Raw genomic sequence first — 12,378 nt, forward strand, 5'->3', positions numbered from 1 at the left:
TCTCTCTCTGTCTCTGCTCCTACCCTTCTCATGTTCTTTCTCCCTCCAAAATAAATAAATAGATGTGAAAAAAAAAGAAAACCAAGAATTCTGTCTTAATTACTTTAATTCGTGTATTTGTTTCTATTATATAAGCATAAATATTTTTAAAACCTCTAATATCATTCCTGATTCTAGAAATAAAGTTCCTTGGTGAAATTCAGTATTTTTCTGCAGTTGTTTTTGTGTGGAGAAAATATCCTGGTTTAAAAAAAAAGCAAAAAAAAAAACTATTGTATTCTAAAGTTACTTGAAAAAAATATTTTCTATGTGGTTACATTTTCAGTTTGATTTAGAATTAAGTATATTGACTTCTGTGTACAGTTACAGGATTTGCTTTTGTTATTGATTAATGTTTAATAACTTATCTGCATGACTCAAAATCAAAGCTATGTTAAAAAAATCTTACTTCCATTCCTATTTTCTCCATTCAGTTTCCATTCAAAACCACTAGGGAATCATTTTGATTAGTCTCTGGTTTGGTTGTCCGTATTGTGATTACCTAAGATGAAAATAAAAATTGATTATTTAAAAATTTAAATATTTTTAATTATTTAAAATATTTCAAATATTATCCTCAATGATTTATTTCAAAATTAATATTGTAGGGGCACCTGGCTGGCTCAGTCAGTGGAGCACGCTGTTCTTGATCTTGGAGTCGTGAATTCAAGCCCCACCTTGGGTGTAGAGCTTACTTAAAAAAATAGTTAAAAAAATAAAATGAATACAATTAATGTTATAGTATTAATATAACATATCAATATTACACAATTAATATTACACATTTAATATTTAAAATTAATATTTTATTTTGCATGCATGTGTTTGTGTACACATAAATATGTATGTGTACCTGCACATGTTATTTAACAAAACTAGAACATCCATATCTACATACCTAGCTATACATACATAACTATATACCTAGATATATATCTTGTTTCCTAAAGAGGATTAATAGGTGATAAATTAAGCAAATATTTTGCCATGGCTTCTCATGAGCTAACACTATAAGAATCCTATTTTTGTGATGCATATTGTGATGATTACAGCACTACTTTCATATCTAAACCTGTAAGATAACAACTAGTCTGAAGTTTTCGTTTTTAAAGATCTGCCTCTAGAAAAACATATTGTTTGAAAACCATGTCATTAAGGATTTCCACAGAAAATAAAAAAACACTTCAAATATTTAAGGACAATAATTTTTGATCAATTGATTGATAATGCCCCTGAATATGTGTGTGTGTGTGTGTGTGTGTGTGTGTGTGTATAGTTACATATATATATAACATATATATATTTACTGTATTAAAAACAAAACTGAAAAAAAATAAATATTTTACTCACTTAAAAACAAAAATAGGGGCACCTGGGTGATTCAGTTAGGCGTCTGACACTTGGTTTTGACTCAGGTCATGATCTCACAGTTCATGAGATTGAGCCCGGTGTAGGTCTCTGAGCTGAGAGCGTGGAGCCTGCTTGGGATTCTCTTTCTTCTTCTTTCTGCTCCTCCCTCCCCATGCTCTATCTCTCTCAAAATAAATAAACTTTAAAAATAAACCCATTATATGTCAGCATAAAAACATATTTTTAAATAAATAACTGCATTTTTTCAAAACCAAAAAAAGGAATTAATGACAAGAGTGACATCGCTCTACATTTTGCAGATCTTTTTAACGTCTGACAAATAGAAAGCAGCTTGATAAAAAGGAGGAGTATTATAATGATTTTCAGGTAATTGTTAATTGTTTTGTTACCACACCAAAAGGTGGCAGAAGGTAGTTTCGTAAGGCTTAGCTGTCATGTAGAATCTGAGAATATAACAGTGAACATTTTCTATTCTTACACATTAAAATCCATTGGACTAATTTGAACTCTGAAAAGCCTTTGCCCATATGTACTTTTGTATCTTCATGCAATGGTCATTCGGAATGTACTGGTTCACGGAATTACGGAGATGCTCTGAAATTTGACACGTATAATTATTTAATACAAAAATACTGCCAGTCTCATTAGATGTTTCTTGAGTATTATGAATCTGTCAAAGTTACAGTGGCAGATATAAGCTTTATAGAATTATATTGCTCCTCAAAGGTTGGATTTTACAATCGGCAGCAAATACTGTCAGTTTTCTTGAAGTGGGTGGCTTACTTTGTTCATTTTTAAGATACTGCCTAACACCCAAATCTGATAGCTCTATTTGTCACTCATTCTTTCAAATAAAACTGGTGTTTTATGGGGAAAAAAGCAGCTACTTGAGCTTGTAATTCAATCACAAAAATGCTTTTCCTGAAAACAATCATTGCAATTTTATAAGTACTTATCTTTGGTCACAGAGAATATTTCTGTAAAGTATTTCAGAATCAAGATATAAGAAAGTTAATAATTTCACTGCTTCATCAGGGAATTAAATGAAACTCGATCCCCTCACTCTCCCACTAGTGAGTTCAAGATAGTGCAGAATGTATACTGCAAATCTAGTGTAGAAAGACTGCCTTTATTAATGTCAAGATGTAAGCAGTTTTATCCCTGATTTCATGACAATTTTATAAAAATCAACATAGTGAAAAAGACAAATATTGTCTTACTGTTAGTATGAAAATGATCTTGACCTTTTTAAACCCCTGAAAGTGCCTCAAGGAGCTCCAGGGATGCATAAACCATATTATGAGATCCCATGATTTCACTGATTATATTTCTGTGTGTGTATGTGTGTGTATGTGTGTGTGCATGTGTGTATTTGAAGTCCATTTTTCATAGGTATCACACTTTCTCATTTCAAACAAAGATTGCCTTACTTGATTTATATGTGGCTTAGTCTCACAAAGTTGTCATTTTTAATTTAATCACTCTCATCTTAAGCTGACAATGATTTGTATAGATCAGTTAATTTGTCCTTCCCAAAATATTTCTAATCTGTAAAAATTCAACTGCCTATGACCAATTTGAAAGTGTTACTTATTAGTATTCCACTAGCAGAAATTACTGTTTTCTAAAATAATTTAGAATTCACAGAAGCAAGGTGAATTGCAAATTTTCAAGGTTTCTGCCTGAAAAAAATTAAATTATTGGCTAACTTTACTGTATTAAGTTCATAACTCTCTTCTCAGTCAAAGTCATTGGTTTATCTTTCATTCTATTACGTTTTGCTGTATGTATTCACATGAAGTGTATCAGTGGAGAATATTTTTAAACTATTTTAAACAAAATGCTTATGAGAATTAAATCCTTGGGTATATATTTCTCTAACATTAGTCTGTGAAGATGTGTTATTGGTTTTTGTGTTGTTTCTTATTAGTATTATGGTTTTAAAAAACACATGGTTCAATTGAATAAATACATGAGAAGACAGTTCAGGAGAGTCTTACTCTGTTGCCCTGTCCATGTGGATCACAAGTTGTTTCTGCATGAAATATTTATCTCCTATTTTCACCTAAGTAAGCACAAATTTGGAATGCTAATCCTAAATTTTGAAAGCTGATGGAAAACATGGAGGGATTTTTATTACGTGATTGTTTTTCACATTATTATTTATTTAATAATTTTTTTTGGTTGAGTCATTCAGTTAATTTTAAAAGCTCCTCGTGAAAATTTATGGTCTAGGATTTTAGAATTTAAAGATTGGTCTCTGGAAGAGATTTATAATATACTTTCTGCTTCTTTACTTTAACAGTCATATGTTTTAATAAATACTATTCATAATGTTAAGATTTGGTATAGCTTGAAAAAAAAAGTGTTCCCTAAGACTTTGTTCATAAATTTGTAAACACCTTTATTTGCACCCTATAGTCCATGAAAGTATTCAAAATAAACTCAATTTTATGATTAAATTTACTTTTGTACTCAGTTTGTATTTAATGCTGATAATAATGATTTATGTTTATTTTAGATATTAACCCCTTATCTGATACATAATTTGAAAATACTCTCTCCCCTTCTGTAGGTTGCCTTGTTATTCTGTGATTGCTGCTTTCTCTGTGCACAGCACTTTACTTTGGTATAGTTCTACTTGTCTATTCTTGCTCTTGTTGCCTATGCTGTAAGTGTTATAATCCAGAAAATCATTACCAAGACCAAATGTCAAGGAACTTTTTCCTCTGTTTTCTTCCAAGAGTTTTAACGTTTCAGTTCTTATGTTTAAGTATTTAAGTATTTGACCCATTTTGTTTTCTTTTGTGAGTGGTTTACGATAGGAGACTATTTTCTTTCTTCTTTATGTGGTCATCCTGTTTTCCCAACACCATTTATTGAAGAGGCTGTACTTTTGCCTTTAAGTATTTTTGCCTCCATTGTATTATATTAGTTGAGTGTATATGCATGAATTTACTTCTGGGCTCTCTATTCTATTTCATTGATCTTTATGTCTGTTTTTATGCCAGTAGCATGATATTTTGATGACTATAGTTTTGTAGTATAGTTTGAAATTAGGAGGTGTGATGCCTTCAGCCTTGTTCTTTCTCAAAATTTCTTTGGCTATTCAAGGTATTTTATAGTTCCATATGATTTTCTGTATTGTCTTTCCTATTTCTGTTAAATCTGCTATTGGAATTTCAGTAAGGATTGCATTGAATCTATAGATCACTTTGGGTAATATCAGCATTGTAACAATATTAATTCTTCTAACCTGTCAACATGAGATATCTTTCCGTTTATTTGTGTCTTCTTTGATTTCTTTTGTACAATGTTTTATTGCTTTCAGAGTAGATATTTCACCACCTTGGTTAAATTTATTTTATTGTTTGGGTGCTATTGTAAAAAGATTGTCGCTTTTTGGATAGTTTGTTGTTAGTTGTTAAGGTAAAGAAATGCAATTGCTTTTTGGACAGTGATTTTTACATTCTGAAACTTGACTGAATTCGTTTATTAGTCCTGACATTTTACTGGTGGAGCTTTTAGGGTTTTCTTTATATAAGATCATGCTATCTACAGAGACAATTTTACTTCTTCCTTTCTGATTTGGATGCATTTTTTTTTTTTTTTTGCTTGGCTAGGACTTTCAGTACTGTGTTGTTTAAGACTAGTAAGAGAATTTCTTATTCCTAATTTTAGAGGAAATTCTTTCAGTGTTTCAGCATCAAGTATCATGTTCACTGTGGGTTTACTTTACATGGCCTATGTTATGTTGAGATATGTTTCTTCTATACCCAGTTTATTTGGAGCTTTTTTCAAGAAAGAGTGTTCAATCTATTTCTGCATCTATTGAGAGGATCATATGATTTATATTCTTCATTTCAACATTTTGCAAATGTGTATTAATAATTTGAAAGATTATTCACATTTACTGTTGAAACATTTTATCTTTTTAATGTTTATTTGTTTATTTTGAGAAAGAGAGAGAGAGATTGAGAGAGAGAGAGAGAGAGAGAAAGGTAGAGCATGAGGGAGAGAGTAAATCCCAAGAAGGTTCCATGCTGTCAGCGTGGAGCCTGATGCAGGGCTCAGTCCCATCAATCATGAGATCATGATCTGAGCCCAAACCAACATCGGATGCTTAACCAACTGAGCCATGCAGGCTCCCCAGTAGATTTATTTTTAATAAGGAAGGAATCCTGAAAAATCCTCAAAGGGGATCCTGCATATTTACTGCTAATGGATGTTCACTTACAGTAAGAGAAATGTTAATACTTTATTTTCTAAAATCTCTAAGAGTTGTCAGAAATTAACAAAATATTCATAATACAGCACACTGAAGAATTTTATTATGAACCAAAGTATCAAATATGAAAAAAGTCAATAAATGAAATTCAAAATATTATATACACTTTGAAGTTATTGCATTTTATTATTAATTAGTTTGCTATAGAATAGCACATTACAATATGTACACAGGACAAATGTTTTGAACACAGCAAAAGATACTGACTGAAATAAAGAATAACGCATTACCATAGAATATATAGATCATTTGAATGGAATCATAAATTGTCAGTCAAATAAATCAAAGCTGCAAACATTTTCTTGGTTTGAAACAGAACTAATCATCATCCTCAAATGTATTAACCAGAGTTGGCAAAGTGTTTTAATATACCTCTATCATTTATACAATAGTTATTGTTAAGTAAAAGTCATTATATTATGTTCAACATCACAATTTTAAGCTCTGGGACATCTGGGTGGCTCAGTTGTTTGAGCGTCTATCTCTTGGTTTCAGCTCAGGTCATGTTATCATGGTCATGAGATTGAGTCCCATGTCAGGTCCCATGCTGGGCATGGAGCCTGCTTGGGATTCTCTCTCTCCCTCTCTCTCTGTCCCTTTCCTGCTTGCACACACAGGCGCTCTCTCTCTCTCTCTCTTTCTCTCTCTCTCTCAAAATAAATAAATAAACTTAAAAAAAAGAATTTGAAGGTCTGGTATGATTTAGCGTATAAAAGTAAATTTAATAAATATAACCATGATTTTATTATTCTGTATTACTTTAGTGATATTAAGACCATTAATGCTCATTCTTCCACTTAGGTAATGAGTATATCAAAAAATCATTAAACTGCCAGCTTTCAAATGACAAAAGAGGTGAAAACATCTTTGAAAAAGACAGATTCTACTAATACAATGTAAAATGAATTGAAAATTTGAACATGAGATGAAATGTGAAATGTTCATTCTTTTTGTTTAACTTACAGAGTTAAATATAACATGTACATGAGATTTTTAGAAGGATCAAAACTGCATAAATGTTAAAATGTATTCCCTCTTGCTTCTCCTGACAAAGCTCATTTCTGCCATGTTGAGAAAATTTATTTTTGAAAATAATTTTCTTCAAAGGTGAATCCACAGACAGATCTTTTCTAGACTTTAAGAAAAGATAAGGAAGTAAATGGGGAAGAAAAAAAAAGACATTCCAAGAGAGGCATATGAAAGTCGAAATGCTTTATAAAAGTTAGGTTTCAGGATCTAGTGTAGGCAAGTTTTATAGGTCTCAGGGGACATTTCTTCAGCCAAAAATGTAGTGGCCTTACACTTTAAGGCTCTAAACTGAGAAGAAAGAGAGTTAATAAAACTTATTCTTTTTTCACAGATCTTGAGACATTCAATAAGTGTGTACGTGTGTGTGTGTGTGTGTGTGTGTGTGTGTGTATGTTTCAAGACTTCTTAAAAGTCACACATAAGAAATCAAGCAAAATGGGAGGAAAATAGAGATCAAGGTAGAACAAAATTAGTGTTTGAGTAAACTTACAATGTTGCCTTTTTCTACTATTAGCATAGTACTATTAGCATAGCTTGAAGTAACAAACATTTTAGGAAGTTTATTCGTTAACAAGAACAACAACAAAGACCAATGCAGAATGACCAATTGGGTCACTGCTGTAAATTTGAATTAAAGGCAAGCTATAGATATTGCTCATCACAGTTCTCCATGTGAGCACTAAGGATAGAGAAAGAGTGAATTCTGAGCAAATTAGAGGCACTCTGGGGAAATGATAAAGGAGAAATGGACATAGGTCATATTCTCTTAAAACTTTTCATTAAAGCAAGGGACGTTTGCAAGAAAAATCTATATTTGAGAGAAAGTAAAAAAATACTCATCCTTGAACTTAATATTTCAACAATGAAATTGGAAGAAGAAAAAGTTTTAGCTTGGCCACTGAAAAAAATCCATAAAATTCTGCTTCAGAGATACAGCATTAAACAGCAATTTTGAATTTAAGAATCAGTGTACATGAATTCTCACATGACTTAAACAGCTTAGACAATTGCATCTATAAACTCCTATTTGTCTACAGAGCAATCTTCTTTGCATTGAATTAAATAAATTGGAGATGATTTAATATGTTTTTGGCAAAATTTTGAAAGATTTGAAGACTAAAGAAAAACTCATTTACCTGAATATTTCCAGTGACTTGAATGTATTGAACCAATAGAAATTATTACTTTATTATTACTATATATTATATATTATACACACACATATATATATACTATATACTATATATTATTATTATTATTATTATTATTGTTATTTACTATATTCTAGGCCCTAGAAATGGAAATAACAAAAACACTTCTCTTGGAGCCTTACCGTCAGAAGCAGCGTAGCACAGTGGAATTACCATGATCTTTTTTTTTTTCTTAATGTTTATATACTTACTTTGAGAGAGAGAAAGATGTGCGTGCATGTGCATGCACAAGTCAGGGAGAGGCAAAAAGAGAGGGAAACAGAGGATCTGGAGTGGGCTCCACACTGACAGCAGAGAACCCAATGTGGGGCTCAAACCCATGAACCGTGAGATCATTACCTGAGCTGAAGTCAGATGCTTAACTGACTAAACTGCCCAGTTGCCCCAAATTACAATGGTCTTTGAAACCAAAAGAACCTGAATTCAAATATCTTTTCTAAGTTAAATAGATATGAAACCATCGGTTCATCTAAAGTCACTGGGACTTAGTTTGCCTTTTGGTAAATTGGGGACAATAATATGTATCTTTCAAAGTGGTATAGGGATTATATAGAAAACTCTCTTGTGCATAGTTACTGCAACAACGCTATTTCATCAAACTACAGTTGGCTTTTACTAGATTGTGAATATCTTGAAATAAGAACCATCTGATCTTTTATTATCCCTGTGTCTAAAACATTGTTAGAGTATGGAAATGTTTTGAACTTAATCAAGCACTCTATGCATTTGTTGAATTCAATTATTCACTATAGCTTGGTTTTGCATATTACTGGAATACAAAAACAAAGTAAAGAAACCCAAAACAAACTCCAAATGCCATGAAATCTTGGCAATACAGCAAACACGACAAATTACTTACATAAGCGTACACTGGTCATCTCAGCCCCCTTTCCATGTTTAACTACAAAGACACAGAATTGGACTGGGGTAACAATATTACCAGTAACTCTATCCACCTCTAAGTCCCTGATTCCCTAAGGGCCAAGCCCGTTACCCCATTAATTAAATTTACAATTAAATAATTATTTGTCTCTTAGAGGAGGGTGGATTGGAGATGACTGACTATCACTTTTAGAAATGTATTATTTTCCAGTCTGGATGCAGAAATAATTATGGATAAATTGTATTCCTGGCCCTGACATTAGTCTCTATTCTCCGAGAGTCTAATTGAAGTGGCTCTCATATCTTATCTGTGAGTTGTCAGAGAAACTTTAAAAAGTTGCTTTTATTTCCTTCAGATCAATTAAATAAAAATTTCTAGAATATTAGGGTGCTGATATCAAAAGTTTCACAAATCACCCCAGTGGACAACCAGGTTTGAGAATTATTGGACTGACAAAATCTTCTTTTTCAGTTGTCTCCATTTCTTTAGATGAGCTCAAGATTATCTGGAGAGGTAATATAGTAACAGTTGCTGTCATAACTAAGATCAATAATATTGATATATTATTATTGATATAATATTATTGATCTTAGTTACCACCGGTAATATAACACTAAATCTTTACTGCCAGTTGAGTCTCATGGTTTGCCTGCCCAACCTTGGTATTCTTGGCATTCTGCTGAACAATGTACTGGTCGCTATGTGTGTGTTAGGACTTTCATTGACATTGGTGACCTGAAAGTAACGGGTACACTAGATTTCCCAGGAAGACATATGTGTGCCAGGGGCTTTCCCACAATGGTGAAATTTTTAGGAATCAACTGATTTGGAACATTCCAGGATAATTCCCTAAGGGTAAAGGAAGAGTTTTTGTATCTCATACTTCCTACCACTAAGGATGCCCAACAGTCTAAGGGTAACTCTGGATTTTAGAGGCAGCATGACGGCACTTGAAAATAGTTCTGAAATCTGTTCATCAGTTGAGGTCACAAAAGTGGAGTTTGTAGCATATGTAGGTTAGGGTGAAGAGATTTTTCCACTTTTTCTATATAGTCCAATATATACAATTATTGAAAATGCTTCTGGTGGATAAAAATGCTTTGTGGAATTTCTAGTAAGTCCTTACAGAAGATATATATGTAGATCCCAAGGACTCTGGAACAATGCTATGTCATCTGCAGCAGAGAACTACACTCGATCAGAAAAATAGTTTCATAGTGTCATAGGATACCAAGTGACTATATCCAGTCATTAATGAGATAAAAAGTTATCTAACCATGAATCATAAAGTCCAGTCAGGTCAATTTAGTGTCATCCTGAGCTGGTCCAAAACACATGAATAAATTGCCTGAAGAAATGGCCTAGACTCCCACATCACCCATCTGTGTGACACTGGCAGTTTTTTCTCAGTCAAGTTCTATGGTTCCACAGGTGATTTTCTATGATAACAAGGAGGAGGAAAGAAATTGAGCATGTCTTATAAGCAGATTGCTGTAATTCATTAACATTAGCTGAAACTACACAGTTGCCACAATATAGCCACATTGTGAGGTAGACCTAAAGAGATGTGGTAAAGGGGAATCTTCTCAGTGGGTAGAGCTGCAGGTGGTGTAAAGTGCTTTTCCATTTGTATAAGTGAGATCTGGCCTGACCTGGGGATATTCACTGACTCTTCTGCACGAAAAAATGGATTGGCTGTAGTTCAAGAGTCTGCAAGGAACAAGACTAGAAAATTCAATGTCAAGGGGTCTGGGGAAGTTTCATGTGGAGAGAACCTGTGGGAATTAGGAAAAGTATATAAAGTATATAAAGTTTTGTGTCACATTAATGCTTTCCAGAAATTATCCACTGCAGAGGATGGTCTCGTCAATGCAGTGCACATATTAACTCCTTCTAGCAAATCAACCATCCTCCCTCTTTAACAACTATAGTGCTAGTGCACAGGGCTTGTGAAGAAAGTGGCCATGATAGAGATGAGGTTCTTTATAAACTCAAAAGCATCCATTTCTTCCCATTAAACCTCATTTAGCTAAAATAACTGCTTTAAGATTTCTACTTGTCAGCAGCAGAAACCAACACTGAGACCTCATTCTGTCACTATTCCTCATGTACAACTGCTAGGAACACATAATGGGTTTACTACACCAGATTTCTTCCATGTTGGTGGGAGAAGCAATTTTTCTTAACAAAATCAATATATGCTATTGACATGGGTTTGGCTTCCTTATGCACTAGGTGTCCACCTACACCAGTACTTGTAGAATGCCTAATGAATTGACTTAGTTTCCCATACAAGTTGGCATCAAACAAAGGGACCCATTTTATAGCCAAGAAGGACTAATATCAATGAGTGTCTGATTACAAATTCACTCTAATATGTTCTAACACCCCAGCACCAAGCGGTGACCAATATAAGGTTTGTGTTTGGGAGGATTCAGAGTCTGGAAATCAAAGGGTATGGCTGACTCATCACCATTCCCAGTGCAAAGCTTGTGCATACACTTTGTGTTTCTCATCTCCACAACTTGAGATCTTACGGTGAAGACAACCTTGTTCCTCTTTGGTAAACTGTCCTTCCAGGGGAAATCATGAAAATTTCATTGAACTAGAAGAGACAAATGCAAACTCGCCATTTTGAATTCTTTCAGCCAGAAGACTAGTATGCGAAGAAAGGCATTATGGAACAGGCTGGAGAAAATAACTTTAAATACCGTCAGTGTATAAGTTTACTGATAAATAGTAGGAGCAAGGAGGAATATTTCTAGAACCTAAACAATGTTCTCAGGTATGTTTTTGTACTTATTAGGCCTCGCAGTAAGGATGAAGAGGCAACAGCAGTGAGCAAAGGCAGATGGAGGTCTGGGTCATCTCAACCGAGAGATTGGCTGAGGTGGGGTGATGACTAATATTTAAGTCCTTGTCCTAGCAATGATTATAGATTAGTTTACTCATCCTTTTCAGTCTTTCAAGAGAATATAACTGGCCTTGATGTTGAAGGATTGCACTTGTACCAACCCTCTTAGGAAAGAAATGAGGACCTCTTGTTCTCATACAACATTCATATATTCTAAAAGGATGTGAGTGAATACAAGCCCAAGGAGAAGCTATGATTCACTCAGGATATGCAACATCTTGGGTCTTGAAAGCTTGCTGTCCTACGTTGCCTAAATGCCATTACCCAGGGCTCACACAGCTTCAGTATCTTAAGAGCCAACGACTAATCAAGGATCCATGCATTCTGCCATCTGATGTGGGGAGGACTCTCTGCCTTTTCATATACTGGGCAAGAATTTTGGAAGAGCAGGCTACCCAGAGACATGCAAGACATGCAAGACATCCATATCCATGGATTGGGCCTTAACAAAAGTTTTTAGGGATCTGTGGGTTAAATTCTTCCCTTGTCTTCCATTTAGATAGACAGTTCTAAGATCTAGTCAGCTCATTTGGCCTCTGCAGAAATGTGGTCTGAAACCAAGAAATCAGTCATTTATTACAAAAATAAAAGAAAACAAAACAAAAAAAAAACAAACAAAAAAACAAAAAAAACCCACCTTTTT

This window comes from Lynx rufus, unplaced genomic scaffold (assembly GCF_022079265.1).
Source record: "Lynx rufus isolate CCGP_SWC_20201006 ecotype Redwood Valley unplaced genomic scaffold, mLynRuf1.p SCAF_1, whole genome shotgun sequence".
In the NCBI taxonomy this organism is placed as follows: domain Eukaryota; kingdom Metazoa; phylum Chordata; class Mammalia; order Carnivora; family Felidae; genus Lynx; species Lynx rufus.